The sequence below is a fragment of the Neopelma chrysocephalum genome, unplaced genomic scaffold (genome assembly GCF_003984885.1).
Source record: "Neopelma chrysocephalum unplaced genomic scaffold, ASM398488v2 Primary Assembly neopelma1_381, whole genome shotgun sequence".
NCBI classification, from domain to species: Eukaryota; Metazoa; Chordata; class Aves; order Passeriformes; family Pipridae; genus Neopelma; species Neopelma chrysocephalum.
Window position 1 is genome coordinate 352,958 of NW_020898045.1, and position 15,391 is coordinate 368,348.

General features: G+C 39.4%; 1 protein-coding gene across 1 annotated transcript in view; it reads left to right on the plus strand.

Moving 5' to 3' along the window:
* The window catches only part of SHANK2 (SH3 and multiple ankyrin repeat domains 2), a 318,764-nt gene that overhangs the window by 5,974 nt on the left and 297,399 nt on the right, over positions 1-15,391 (plus strand). Inside the window, exon 2 of the mRNA XM_027706520.1 lies at positions 9,967-10,027. The gene's annotated coding sequence lies outside the window, so the exon portion shown is untranslated. The remainder of the gene's footprint in view (positions 1-9,966; positions 10,028-15,391) is intronic.

Genomic DNA, 15,391 nt, shown 5'->3' on the forward strand with positions numbered 1-15,391 from the left:
GCCCCTGTCACTTCATATTAATCAACTTTGTATTCTATCTTCTGTTGTCTTACCCAATCATCACCTTCTCCTGCTGCTCCCTGCTGCCAGCTTCTTCCCTCCCTTTGGATTTCTCCTAGGCCCTGTTGAAAGTTAAGCTGGAAACACTCAGAGAGTGATGTAAGTTTTGGTATTTGATGCAGCTCCGCAGACAACTTGTGGTTCTTTCCCTGGAGGAGGTAGCTCTTGGGAATCCCCAAGCTCAGAATGGTCGTAGTACTCTGTGCGTTAATGCCAATAGTGGCTTTTACAGCTATTTTGTACCTTCCTGCTTTTATTTATTTATTTCACATAACCAGAAAAGCACACTCTGTCACCTGGAGGTTAAAGAATTGCTTAGTGGAAGCCAGATACATCTTTCAGCAAATGAGTGGTTTATATTTTACATTCACAAATGTGCTCTTCGCAGTTCCACTACTTTTTTTTCTTTCCCCCCCCCCCCCCCCCCCCCGTGGTGCACCTTGGAATTGTATCTCAGGTCAGGGTGACATTGTGTAGCATTAGCTTTGTTTAATTCCTGACAGACACACACCTTGTCTTTTCAGGACGAGGAAGGGAAGTGTTTCTGACTGAGGCTGCATATGAATAAAAATACTGTTTTTCAAGGTAACAGTCACTCAAACAGAGGCTGCAACTGTATGAATATTTGAATTCACTTAACAGTCTTTGGGGCATATTAACATTTATTTTTTCAGCATGGAATGCCAGTTCTCCACACAGCAATCTACATATTTGTAGGGCTGGTCTAGTGATCTTAGCAGCTGAGTGTCTTTTTGTAAGTTTGTATGGCTTTTTCAATACCTTAATTTTGGGAGATAAATTTTCTTAGTATTGTATTATTTCATAGTATTTATGGTGTTAAGCAAACTACTTTGTGGATAACAAAACTAGGTCATATGTTTAGGACAAGACTGACTAACGTGTTTATTGGCTGAGAAAACCAGGGAAGGGAACAAACTGTGACTAGAAGAAACTCAGGACAAAGGGCAGAGTGACCCATATTTGAAAGCTGGAGAAAAATGTATGTGCTTTCTTTAATTGTATTTACACTTTGTATATTCTACACAGAGCCAAGTTTGAAAAAATTGAAGACCTTAAAATACATTGACACTGTGAGTAAGGATAAGTGCTGAATAAATCCCCTGTGGAAAGAATTGTTGATATTCTATTCAATAGATCTTTACTGGAAAATCCAAACAAATAAATTGATGCTTGGTGAAACTCTGTTTCCTGCAATATGTTATGTGAACAAGAAATTTATATCCTTGGCTCAGATGCTTTGTTGATATTAATAAATGAAGTTCCACTAATGTGCTAAATACCTTTGTGGTGATTCACTTTTCCACAGAACCCAAGTCATCAGACCTTAAATTCAATATTTGGATAATAAATGGGCCAAGTTTTTATGTGTGGTAAACATATAACTAGGAAAAACCCAAACCAGGCTTTTTTTGCGAGAAGAATTGCAATGCACTTGGAGGTACAACTACACAGCAGGGAGAGGGATGGGGACAAAGCGGCCTGACAGAACCCAGAGCCAGTACAACAAACAGCCTTATTGCAGAGAGTAAAACCACTGCATCACTGGCACACCAGTCCAGATCTCATGTCTTAGGACTGGACATGTCATGCAAACACAGGTGACACTCTCAGAGATGATGTGTTTTGTGAGGGGCAGTCAGCATGACACTGCTGTGGCTCATGGATGCTCAGCTGGAGACAGCTCAAGTGTCCTTTCCATAAAATGTCAGGAGCTGCCTTCTTAGGGGCTTCTTTTCCTGCTGTAATTCTTCTGTAATGAAAATTTCCGTGTATTTTCAGCAAAGGTAAATAAGCGTTGCATAATTTGGTTGATTGGCGTTGGGTTTTATTTGCCTGGCTTGAGAACTCCAGTGGGATTTGTGTACATCTTCAATTTTATTCTCTTTTCTCCCATCCCTTTATCAGAGATGTGTTTGCCTGGGAGCAGTGACTTCCCCGGGGGTGGTGGGTAGTTAACGTGACTCAAAATTTATACCTGATTTTTTTAAACTCGGATTGTGATCTTAATGCATTGCTTGCATGTGCTTAAATGTGCAGAAAAGGCTTATGAATTTCTAAGTTGTGGAAGCTTTTATATTCTTCCATTTGTTGTGCTTCCAGTTTCATTGAACCTTGGTTGTTGCTATAAGGGAAAGAAGAGAATCCTGTCTGAACTATTCATTTAAGAGACCGTGCAATGTCAGCACAGATGCCTCAAATCTGCTCCCATTCTACACATCTGCTGCATTAAAGCACATAAATCGGTTGTAATATGAGCCTAATCTTATTAAATATTGTCCAATGTATATGGAGATAATCCCATTTAGCTCAAAAATTCATGGGAATGTTTTGGTACTTGCTGTGTCTACTTTAAGTTTCTGTAAACTGTGCTCGTGTTATGAGGCTCATGTTTCCTTGTGGTTTTATTTCCTCACTTGTTCCCTTCCAGCTCACCACAAGTAAATCCAGGGCTGGATTAGGAATCTGTGTCCCAGATCCTATTGGAGTCTTCCTGAAATCTGCTACAAGGAAAGCCTCACACCCTACACCTTTAAAGGGCATCCTTCCCTGTACTGTCTCAATGGAATAAAGAAAATGTTGCCCTGGTGATCTGGGAGAAGCCGAACAACCCATATTTGGAGAGGCAACACACATAATTTTTGTGTGTTTTTCACTTTTTGTTGCTTGTTTTGCTCGTAATTTTCTCCATGAAGAAACTGCTGTGCACCATCAGATTAATTAGGCCTGATGAGTTTCTTGAGATCACATGTCTACAGCTCTTAACCTTTGTGACTTGTTGTGTTCACGGTGACTTACTTGCTAAACCTTAATGAAATTTTAAATTAACACCTATGTTTTCTTTATTATTGAGATGACTGTCCTGGTATTTTTACTAAGAACAGTTTAATCTTCCACGACAGGTTGGTATAATTATTTGAAAAGTATTTGACATATATTATTACACTTTGTCGTACATTTCTACGTCCTTTAAATACTGCTAGTGTGATATAAACTGATTCATTCCTTTTGATAATGGCAAATGTTTTTATTAAGAGAATATTTAACCCAACCCCCCCCACTAACAATCCTGTCCACTTAGACCAACCTAAATGTGGTACAGATTGGGAATGGATTGACCTGTGTGTTTGCTCCAGTGGAGCTGCAGGCAGGACCTGGCAGTGGAATAATTCAGTTGTGGGCAGGTTGTCCCTGCACAGGTCAGCCCGGTTTCTCTCCCTTTCATTATTCCATCTTTCATCTCTCTTCACTTAGTGTAGCTCAGCCAGCAAAGTTAATAGATTCCCATCTTTCACGGAAATTCCCGTCTTTAAGAGGATGATAAAGAAACGGAGGCTGCAGCTGCCCTGAGTTGTGATTTATAAGTGGGGGCAATGATCTCCCTCCTGCTGTCATAAGTGACAAGTGTTTCCACAACGCAACAGTGATTGTTGAGGTGGGACATGTAAATAAAACAGAGCTGTCTGGGCTGCTTAACACAGCAAACAGGTCACTCTGCTCCTGGGAGGGGATTCAGACACTTTCTTCCTTCTAGGTAACTGGAATCTGTGCATTTCATCCACTTCTTGGAAATATTCTTTTCTCTTTGGTCAACAACTGGTAACATTTACAACCCTTTGACAGTGCTGAATTCTAAAAACCCCAGCCTTTGTTTGCTAAATACAATCAATAGGTTTTCCTTTGTGATCTAAGGCTCAAAATCCAGCTGCGGGATAGGCAGAAAATGGGTGTAAATCTTCCTTTGAATCACAAAGTTCTCCACTACTCACAGAACAAAAGACTAGAAAATTTGCAGAGCAAAATTTAGGGTTGAATTCATTGAGTTGGACAGATCTGATGAGTTATATGAAAAATTACATCCAGGGTGAGCACCTCCTGGCTCTTGGAAAAGCTTTTATTATTTAGTACGTGTCATGGGTTTTTGCACTATTTGGGAAATGAAATAATTATGAGCCATGAACTGAGGATGGCACATTTTTCTTTCATCACTGATTGCTGATAATTTGCAGCAGTACTTATTACTTTAATTATATTGCCATTTTATGTTTAGATAAGCATAGGAAGGAGGTATTTTTCTTTCCATATCTGAACATTTTTTAAACCTACTACGATCAGACAACCAAAATGGAAGATCTGATGTTAGACCTATTTGGAATGAAATAATTCTTTATATGTTGTGGCTTTTCTAATATGAGTCTTCACAAACTGTTTTGGAGTGGAAATGTTTAATTTTAGAAATGCTGAACGCAGACATTGAATAGGTTGCACATAAACTATTAGCAAGACATCCAGATACTTTTTGGGGGAATGAAAATGGTTGTTGGCTGTGAACATTTTATTCTTGAACTTGAATTTAATGTTTAGCCAGAGTTGCAGTTGCTTTAGGAGCGAAGAACCATCCTCTAATGAAGTGCCAGGTGTACAAATTGCCTCATGTGGTCTCTTCCTATTTGAATTCTCCTTAGTTGATGACATGTTCCAGGGCCTCGAGAATCCTCATTATACAAATTAAACCATGCTTTGCTTCAGGTGATTCTCAGTCCAACTGCTATTTAAATACCTTGCAAGCCCTTCTGATCCTGACTATTCAGTGTTTGCCCTACAGGGACCTTTCTAATGAAGGTTATACCACCCTAAGTAATCTGTTAGAGAAGACAAGAGTGGTATGATCCGAATTTGGGGCCGTCCCACTTTATGAGAGGAGAAGAAAAATCAAGAAAGCTGTTGCCATGAGGGTTCCTGCTGTGGCTCCTGCACTTGGGAAATCTCTGGCATAAAGCAGCACAGTGACATGTTGGATTAAGAGTTCTGCAAGACTGTTTGGGCAGCAGGACTGTCCAGCAGCATTTTGAAGGATTTCTGACTGTTACAGTGCTTGTCCCATTTAAAGCCCTAGACTATTTGTTTTCTGCTTAAAAGTGGAATATTCTTGTACGACAGACCCGAATTCTGCCTAAATTGGATCAGATAGTTACATACAGCTTATTTTGAGATAGTAAAGCTTATGAATTTACTCATGGGTTGCTGTACTCCACATTTATTCAGGCTGATCAAACTGCTATAGCAAATATGTAGAATCCTGACTCCTGCTGTCACAAGAAGGAAAAGGTCATAATCCTCATAAACTTTGCACCTTGTCTTCCCTCCTCCTCCAAATCTAGGGAATTGGAAGAAGCCATTTTGTGCCTGAGTGGGAAACAGTGGCTGAGAGATCCCTCCTGTACCTCTGCTTTGCATTTTTGTGGAACATCCCTGTTTTAGGGCTAATTTGTCTCATTTTAGCATATTCTGGTGGACAAATTCTTGATGCTGCTTTTTTCCTGTGTCTGTTAAGTGTCTTCAAAGAGGCAAAGTGTGGGACTATGGAGATTCTCTGTCTTTAATGTATATGAAATTAAGAGTACACATTTATATTGTCTGGATTTGAACAGGAACTATTTCTTTTTTTTCTGCTGGCATGAATTTGCTACCATAAGCAGTGAATAATCTGAAGCTACAAAGCATCTGGCATTTTTGAAGACCATTCTTTGCTACCACACAATATACAGGCATTTAAGCCATTATGTTTAGGCTACTGAGGAAAAAAAGATGACAGTAGTTGAGCATAGCAAAAAATTGAGAGAGTCACAAATACGTGAATTCATTCCAGTAAGTGTTTGAGCAGCTGTATTTATTCTAAAAGGGTCCATGTGGAGTTCTTTTTATTCTGAATTTTAAATATATGCCCAAATATGGTGTCTCCTGATGTATAAAATAACTATTTTTCCACTTCCTTGAACTGTTTTCCTGATTCTGTTCACATTACAACCTCATGACCAGACTTTGTTTGCTCTGGCTTTATATAATGGCAGGATTAGCTGATAGGAGTCTCTCAAAATCTCAGATAGCTCTTCTCTTGCTACATTCATTTTTCAGCTCCTTGCTTTGTTCTTTGCTAGTCTGGAATTAAATCAGGTTTGCTTGTTATGTCTCTCCCAGGCAGGATTTGAATCCATCATGTCCATATGTGCTTGATCCTAGTACTTACCTCAGTATTTCAGCTCTCAGTTTAACTTGGGGACAAGTGCAGAATTCAATGTGTGTGTTTGGGGACTATTAGTATTAAAGACATCTGGAAGTTTCTGAGTATTACTAAACTAATGGACTGCCTGGAGCTTTACAGTGCAAAGTGCCTTCAGCTGCCTGTAAATTATATGAGTGTACTGTTAAAGCAGCAGTTGGTAGTTTAATGCATCATAACTGCCCTGCTCTAGCAGTTTTTTTACTGAACTAGGTTGTGTAAATTATTCTATAATCACGTGAACTCTGTTGGTATTTGTTTTGTAGACATCACATATAAATTACCTTTGATTTCAGAGGCATATGTGCTAATAAGAGGGTCTTCATGGTTGATGGCATCTTTGTGTACATGAAAATAGAGAAAACAGGGTGCTGTGGTAGCATTAAGGGTTGTTTGTGTTCAGAAAAGTTAAGGTTAAATTAATGACATTTGTTGTTTGGAGTTGTATTAATTAAAACATGCTAATCCTGTCATTGGATGCTCCCAAATGCTTCATTTTTGGGTGTTTCAGCATATCCATTTTGTGTGCCGTCCTCATGAATGTACAGAGATGGGGATTTCTCTGTGGCTGTGCAGACATCTGTTCTGGTTGGTCAGCTGGGAGACACAAACTGGGAATGCTCTGGCATTGAAATAGCATGAAGAAGTTATGCAGAAATATTCACTCGAGTTTGCCAGTAGTGTTGTATGGTTTTTGTTGACTTATGTTTGTGTGAGTCGGAATAAATGCATGTTTGTATAGGCATGACTTGTCTACTCAGTAGTAGAATTTACTTGAGCTTTGCTGGTTTTATTTAGTCACTTTTCTAGATGTGCACGTGACATAGAGAAACACCCACAAACAAGGTCAAATCCCTGTGTAGAAAATTCCTTAAACATGTTGACATGAAAAAAAGGGATGCAAAAATCTCAACATTTTAATTCCGTTTGTTCAAATTCGTACAAATACCGGGACATTTCTTACTTTGCCAGATCTGGGGGGAAAGATTTGACCTGTGTCCTTTTGGGAATGTTCATTCTGCAGCACAGTGGCACAGCAAGGGCCTTCCTCCAGCAGTGGCAGCAGCTGGGTTTGAGAGGCAGCGTCCTGGTTAATTCACCGGGGGGAAAAAGAGTAGGAATAAGGAGCTGAGGAGAGAGAGAGGACTATAAATACTGCCTGGCTGCAGCTCTGCTGCTCCCTGAACCAAGTTACTATTGCTACAGTGCACACTGCAAAAATGTCACATCTCCTCACTGTGCAGCACTGAATGGTGTGGAAATATCCAACTGCACCCTTTGCCTCTGCTTTCGCTTGGACTTACAGTTTGGGTTTTGTAGTTTTACAGTTTGGGTTTTGTAGATCAATTTGATGAAGAAAATGGCTTATGTGACTCTCATCCTTATCCATCTCCTCCTACTTCACAATGGCTCTTGAATTTACTGTTCAACTTCCACTAAATTTTCCATAGGAACAGAAACTTCTGAAGGTGTTGCATTCCCACAAAGGTGTTATAAATGGGGGGTTTGGTGTAGGAGAGGCCCACACTGGAGCTCCCAAAAAGGAAAAACATGTTGCCTGTTGTGTTTGGTGTCTCCTCAGGGATGAGCCTGTGCAGGGCTGTGTTCTCTTGTCCAGCCATTCATGAAAGCCACGTCTGGAAGGGAAACCTGTTGCAGTAGGATGTGCAAGTAACCAGGGATTTCATAACACAGGCATTTATTTAGGGATGCATCAGAAGCTCTGAGATAAAGAGAAGCTTCTGCTCTACTGATCCTGAGCTCGAGGAGCTGGAAAAACAGAATCTGGGAGGGGATTGAGTTTTTGTCTGCCAGAAGGGAGGACAGTTGCTCACTCTTCCAATGACGGTGTCTTTCTCCACTGTGTAACCTCACCCAGCCTCATTAGGAAGCAAGAATTGGCATCATTTTTTTATTTTCTATGGATTTCCAATACACAAACACTCTTATTAAGAAAGATTTTCCCTGGTCTTGGCAAAGAAGAGGTTTTTCAAGTTGATTTTCTTATCCCTAGGATTGGCTGTAGAGAGCACAGTGAAAAAGAAGTTAACATCCAAAATGCAAAATGGGTATTTTCTGTAAATAGAAGAATTTGGCCTCCACACAGAACAAATTGCTGGCATTCTCCTCTCTTCCACAGTGACATGCAAAAACTCCCTGCAATGAATTCCTATCTGTAGCTTTTATTTATGGGGGGGAGTTTAGTAGCTGAATGCTTAACATTTATGTTGCTGTTGTTAATTTGATTGTTTACAAACAAAACCCAAAAATATTTACTGTTGCTCTGGTCATACCTTTAGTAAATCTTAGCAATATCTGTCCTAAACTGACCAAGGTATAAATCTTTCCTAAAGCCAACAAAGCCTGGTTTTGGAGTATGTTGAGCTGATGTGTCAGCATTTGAGAGCAATTTTGGGAAGTTTCATCTGTGATTGAGATATCCAGTCCCAAGTAATTCCTCCTCTGTCTGGATCCATTTAGAAACTGAAAGCTTGTGCCTGTGAAAGAGGTGGTTCAAAAGTGGAAGCAGTTTTTCCCATCCCAAAGATTAAGAAACCTGTTAGTTTGATTTATTTTGCTTTACTTTTAATCTGCTGCCTTCTTTCCTTGCATGGATTCTGGGTTTTGCCTGGTGAGAAGCAGCTGACGAACTTTCTTACCTCCCTTTCTTGTAACCTTAATGATGGTGGAGTTCACATTTACATCTCCCACTCCAAAAATGCAAAACCTACCATGTTTAATCTCAAATGCAGCTGACATTGGTAAAAAATACAGTAGTTCAGTGTGGGAAATGTCCTTCAATAGCTTTTTTTTTGTTGCTTCTGTAAGACAGTTGTGCAGAATTATGCAGTTTCTGGAGACAGATTTGCAAGTGTTTTCTTCCTACTCCAAACATTTTGGATAGCTATGTTTAGTTTTAGTAAAATATGTCAAAGTCTAGCTTTACTTAAAATAAAGTGTCTAAAAGAGAGTGCCTGTTTAGACCTCTTATTGTGCTTAGAAGTAAAAGATGTAACATGATCTAGTTGTATTTTTTTATGGAGTATTGTACACCAGAGTACCCCAAAAAGTAAAAAAAGGTTTGTCAAACTTGCTTTTGCAATGGAAATCTCTGGATTTTCCCTTCCATTTATACCTCTAAAAGGAGGAAATACATAACAGGGAGGAATTTTTTCAGCATGAGCTTCTACCCATTAGTGAAGGCATTAAAATTTGAATCAAGTCATGCACTTCAGGGATAGAAGTTATTTGGATGTAGACTATGCCTGCTGATCCAGGAGCTGGACTGGCATGTCTGATGATTTGGGGAATCCCTTTGGAGGCCTGGAAACAGCAGACCCTAATCTCTGGATCTCAGCTGGACTTGGGCAAAAACCAAGCATCTTGCTGCTCAAATTTGGGTTGTTCCCCAGCCACACATTTCTGGGATACTCAGTGTTCTGCCAAGACTTAAATCAAGGAAGATGTCAGTGGGAAACAGGAGAGCATCATCTTTCACCTTCTGTCAGATCTGGCCTGAAATTATGTCTTTCTTGATAACCCAAAGAGCTTATTTTTGTCTTAGTACTGACTTCATGCTGCCAGAAGCACTCTGGAGTGAGTGAAGTCACATCAGGCTCTGCCCTTGCAAAGCTCTCCAGAGTATTTTTGTTACAGCATGATGAATATGTTGGAAATTTGCAATATTATCAACTTTCTTTCTCTCTCCCATCAAAATCTTCATGCCCTGAGCATTTCTGCTTTAATGATTTTAAACAGGGTGGCCATTAGGTTGCTTCATTTCTTTCTCCACATGTAAATCTGTACATCTTTTTGTATTTCTACAGGAATCTGAGATGAGGGTGAACTAGATTCTGATGATCATCTTGCTGTCACCTGTATTGACAGGTAAGTGTGCCAAACTAATTTTGTAACGAAATTGTTGAAGTTATTCTGGTCAGGTGGGCAAACCTGAAAAACCTACAGCCCAGGAACTTCACCCGTGTGTGGTGCTGCATTCTGAGGGGTGTTTCAATGAAGAGGTGGCCAAAAATGCCTGAAAAAGCTGCTTGATCCCCAACAAGGAAAATGTTCCTCCTCCTGCTTTATGGTGTTGGGTGGATCACAAGAATGATCTCAGAGCAGAGGAACTTGCAGCCTAACTGTGGCCTGGAGTGAAGGTGGCTGGCACATCTTGTTAACTTATCCTCACACATAACAACTCTCCTCCTTCTCCTCCTCCTCCTCCAGAATGTGCTTTAAATATGAACTAGCAGGTAGACTAATTTATAATATTTATTGCATTAGACATGATAAACACCCTTTTTTAAAATTTATTTAGGGGCAATTTATTAATGGAGTCACTGCAAATGTGCAACTGATATTAAAAGTGGATAAAGAATTGCTGGGTTTTTGTACTGTAACACCTTGTTGTACAATTAGGTGAGAACTGATGGACCAGTGAGTCAGTACAGATACATTGTGCTACACCACAATCATATTCCTTTTTATCTTTTGTTTTTACCTTATCTGCTGCATTTTCAGTGTTTTCTATTCAAAAAGGCTTCTAGTCTTTATATTTATTATATATTTTTTTTATCTTAGCTTTACTGTGGTTCTTTCAGAACACAATTTAAAAAGTTTTGGTAGTACTCTGGGGACGATTTAGTGCTATTTATGCGAAACAATTTCTTAAAGTGACATTATTTTCTTGGCTTCCAGTTCAATCATTACAAAATAAAGAGAAACATTAAACTCAGAAATCAGAAAACTAGAACCAAAAGGACACTGATTTGAAATTAGGTTTCCTTTGGTAAAGCTTGATGCTTCTCTATGATCTGCAAACTAAAAAACTCATTTTCTCTGTGATAAGCGAACCTGAAGGTGCCTTGTCTTGCACTGGCTGCTGCAGTGTTTTGTGTTAATGCACATTATGGGCACAGATCAAAGATTGAATAGTGAGTCCTAACAGTATCAATACCTTTGGATGAGCACTGGAAACAGAGAGAAAATAGAGAAACAATGTAAAATGTGTGAGATTTATTGCTGTAAAGTGTGTAGTGACACGAAGTAGTATAATCTGGGAATAGCAGTATAGTCTGTGAAAATGGGAAAAGGGGAAAAATATTAACAAAATATTTGTACCTTAAAGGCCAGTACAACAAAAGTTTCTGGTTTATCAGGGCATTTAATAACTGACTGTTTGCTTCAGTGGCAGGGTCACTATCAAAGATAAATACACCAGTCAAAAGACAAAGGTACAGAAACAGGTGTGCAAATTTGGATTTTAAGTATCGTATTTGATATTGTGTTGAGTTGATGGGAATAATTTTTTTTGTTGGCTGAAACGTTTAAGTGAGGTTGCAGTTATGGTGAGGAGCTTTTCAAGAGTCAGGATGGTCTTCAGTCTATGGTGTGACCAAAATAATCCATCAGTCACTCCCTGATAAGTGATGTACACATTTGAATTGCATACAGAAGTGAGAAAGTGTGGTTTGTGAAAGGAATTATATAAAATAATTCTAGAACAGGAAAAAAATCCCAAGTATTGAATTCTTAAATTATATACTCAGTGTGGGAAACAGAAAGGCCTCATCAGTGTGTGGTTGAACTACTTTTCAATTAAGTCTGAGGCATAAGGAGCAGCAGTTACTCATAACTACCTTTGATGAGGTGTAAACACTGAAACAATGTTTAAAATATAGGTGTGATTGTGGAAGGCCTTTGCTTACCTTTTCGGTCTTGTTTTTTAATTTTTTTGAATGTCACTCTTCCCCATTGACATTCACTGCAGACATTCCTGGCTGAGCACGTTGGGAGAGCCAGCAGTGACAGTGGGGTTTGTCACAGGCTGCCAACACTTCTCTGTGCTTTACGTGCTGGGAGTGGGTACTGAACTGGAACTTTCATCCCAGGCCTGTGGTTTTCTTAAAAATATTATTATTGTATGTCTTCGTTGCATGGTTTTGAGTCTTTAGGTTAGGTGGTTTTGTTGTGGGGTTTTCCACCCCATACCAATATATATTTAACAGCTTTTATTACACTATACAAAATATTGTGCGTAGAATCCTGGAACGGTTTGAGTTGGAAGGGACCTGGGAGACCATCTAATTCCTATCCCCTGCCATGGGCAGGGACACCTAGACCAGGCTGCTCCAAGCCCCATCCAGCCTGGACTTGAACACTGCCAGGGATGGGGCATCCACAGCTTCTCTGGGCAACCTGTGCCAGGGCCTTACCTCCTGACTAAACAATATCTTTCTAATCTTAATTTCTCTTCTTTTAGTTTAAAAATGTTCTTTGTCCTGTCACTATCTGCCCATGTAAGAATTCACTCTCCCTCTTTTATATAAGCTCCTTTTAAGGAGCATATAAGAAAATTCAACTCTGATATACAGAAATAGTCACTCTCTATGTGTGACTGAAAAACCATGCGGAGAAGAGCAGTTTAGATTTATTAAGGACTGGGGAAAACTTTTGAGGTGAGGCGGCTAGTGATGGCAAATGTAAAAAAAAACCAAACCAAATATCTGTGATGCAGACTAAATAAAATCTGTGGCAGAACATTAGGCAGGCATAAAACCTAATGGCAAATCTCTTTCTAATGCTTGAATTGAACCAAATATGTTTCTAGTTTTATGCTAATGCTGAAAAGAAGGGCTTTTCTCTCTCTGTCTCTGCCTTCCTTGTTCCTGCAAACAGCAAAGCGGAGTGTGGGTTTTGTAAATCTCATTAATGGGTATGTCCTGAAGGGTTTCGTTCATATGATGGGCTTAATTATTTCCTTCCCTGCACAGCTGCATCCCAGGGTAAACAGAGCTGCCTGGATGCTGTTCCTCTCTTCTAATGAGGTGCAGGGATACACAGCTCTGACAGCAGCAACAGCAGCGTTGGGAAATGAGCTTTGCATGGGAATTGTTCCGATTTACCAACACACACAGAAGGATTTGGGTGGCAACTAGGAGGAAGTTAAGCAAACTGAGGGGTGCATCTTATCCGGTCACCCCAACCCCCTGTTTTATAGAAAACTAGGAGTCCTTTCAAGCACAGTATTCCTGGGCATCACTTCTTTTCATGGTTCCACTTGGGTGGCCTCCCCAAAAGTCTGACTGTCAAATCCTGTATCAGCAGCTGCTTGTTACCTACAGAACGCTTAGTAAGAACTTTTACTAAATGCTTTCTCCATGACAGAAACTGATAGTAGTATGCCTGGAGTTCAAGTGATGCTGTTTTTTATTCTATTAAGAATATTTTAAATCCTGATTCAATCAAGATTTTTTTTTTAAATGCTTTTATATTCAGTTTGCGTATCTTGATTAGACTGGGATAATTTCCATGGCTGGAATCTCCGATGTGTGCTGTCATAAAATTATAAATGGTAATGAATTCACTTAATCAGGTCTTACAGAGGTACAATCAACATGAAATCTAGTCAATTAGAAATAAATTTGTTTAAAGTATTTCTGGTTCTCCAACAGCCTCATTTGAGGGCTTGCATTACCCGTGTCTGAACTAGAGACATACCCAAACAGATAGAAACTACACTTTGGAAAGAAATCACTGTGATATAAATGAATCCAGAACTTCTGGTGATGCTGAAATGTACCTGAATCTCTGTTATAAAATGACTTTTAAGTAGTGAAAATGTGAAGAGTTTGTTACAAATCTGTATTTTCAAACAATAATATTCTTTCTGGTTTTTGTTTCCCTCCTTTTGTGCAGTAGTCACAAACATGTCTCTCATTCTGCTTCCTTCTTGCCTAAAAAGTTTTTATTTCTCAAGCTGTTTACTGAAGATAATTAAACATTGATAGTCAGTGAGGAAATTGTCTCTTTTCATCAGTTTTATTGTCTTGTTCACCTAAATTTTGGCTAGCTAGAATTTGGTAATAAAGAGTTTCTTATCTATATAATGAATTGAATAAAAATCTCAAAGGTCAAGAAAATAATTCAATTCTTCTACAAAATTACTGTACTGCCTGGGTCACCTGGGCAGATCATTAAACCTTTCATCATTCACCTAGAAAATCCTAAAGAATGTCCTTAATTGTGCCATGAGCACAGGTTTGAGTTTAAGTTAGATGTGCTTGGGTTGGGAAATAATGAGGCAAGATGCAGATAAGGTCAGCAGAGTTCCCTTTTTTAAAAATTTCCTCTGGGAAAAAAAAAAGTCAGGTAAGTTTTCTGCAATTGGGGTAAGAGAAGCCTGGAGACCATCTGTCATGGGAAGCAGGGATATTTGCTGCAGATACACACAGATGGGCTCAGGGATAGTGAGGACACGGCACATGGCTTTGCTTTCACTGCAGTTTGGCTGAACCAAGGGCTGGGCACCCGCCCTAGTTCTCCAGTGTGTGCCTCTTCCTGGGTCACCATTTGTTTGTTGCTTCCCTCTTGATTTAGAAAAGAAATTGTGTGTGAAGGCCAGGTAGTTCTGCCTTTCTTCCCTCTCTATTAGTGGTCCTGAAGTCAAGACTTAGTCCGGCTCAGCTACTCAGATATTTAAGCTGAAGCTGAACTAGACATTTATTCATCCACGATATTGCCCAGTGTGAAAATAATGGTCACATCTTGACCCGTCTTTGTCCAAGTGCTCCTGATCTGAGATCCCTGGACCTCATATTAATAATTCAAATGAACCCAAACTGATCAATGAAACTGGCCTCTGCATTTGACAGCTTGGCAATCTCCCATTACAGAGCACTTTGGCACTGGCACAGATTTGCAGACCTGGAGAGTCTCTGTGCTCCCAAATCCCACCCACAAGGCTGCTGAAGATTTTGAGTATCTGGTGTCCTTTACAAATTTCAAGAGTGCTTCCCCCCAGGTTGAAATATAAATGAATTTGTTGAAACTAAACAAGAAAAAAATTCAACATGCACAAGGAGAAAGAGTAATTGATTTTTTTTTTCCATCCAGCTCTCAAAGATAACCGATAGTTTTATAAGAAAAACAGTGCATCTATTTGAAGCTTTGCTTTTCTTAACTGCCATATTATTTCTTTGATTAAACGAATGCAAACCATGAGACTACTCTTGGAAACACAGCAAATAAAATGACATAGTAGCCCCCAACAGGATCACATCTGAGGAAAATTCAGGTTAAACTTCGTAGCAAACTCCAAATGCTAATCCATATGTAAGAAGAAGAGGGAATCTGCTTTATCTACTCTTAGGACTTGATCTAATCTACATAACAAGACACCAACAGTGCTTCTCTGTTAACACTTAATTCCATTTGTATTTGAATTATCAGAAAAATGCTTTCTTTATG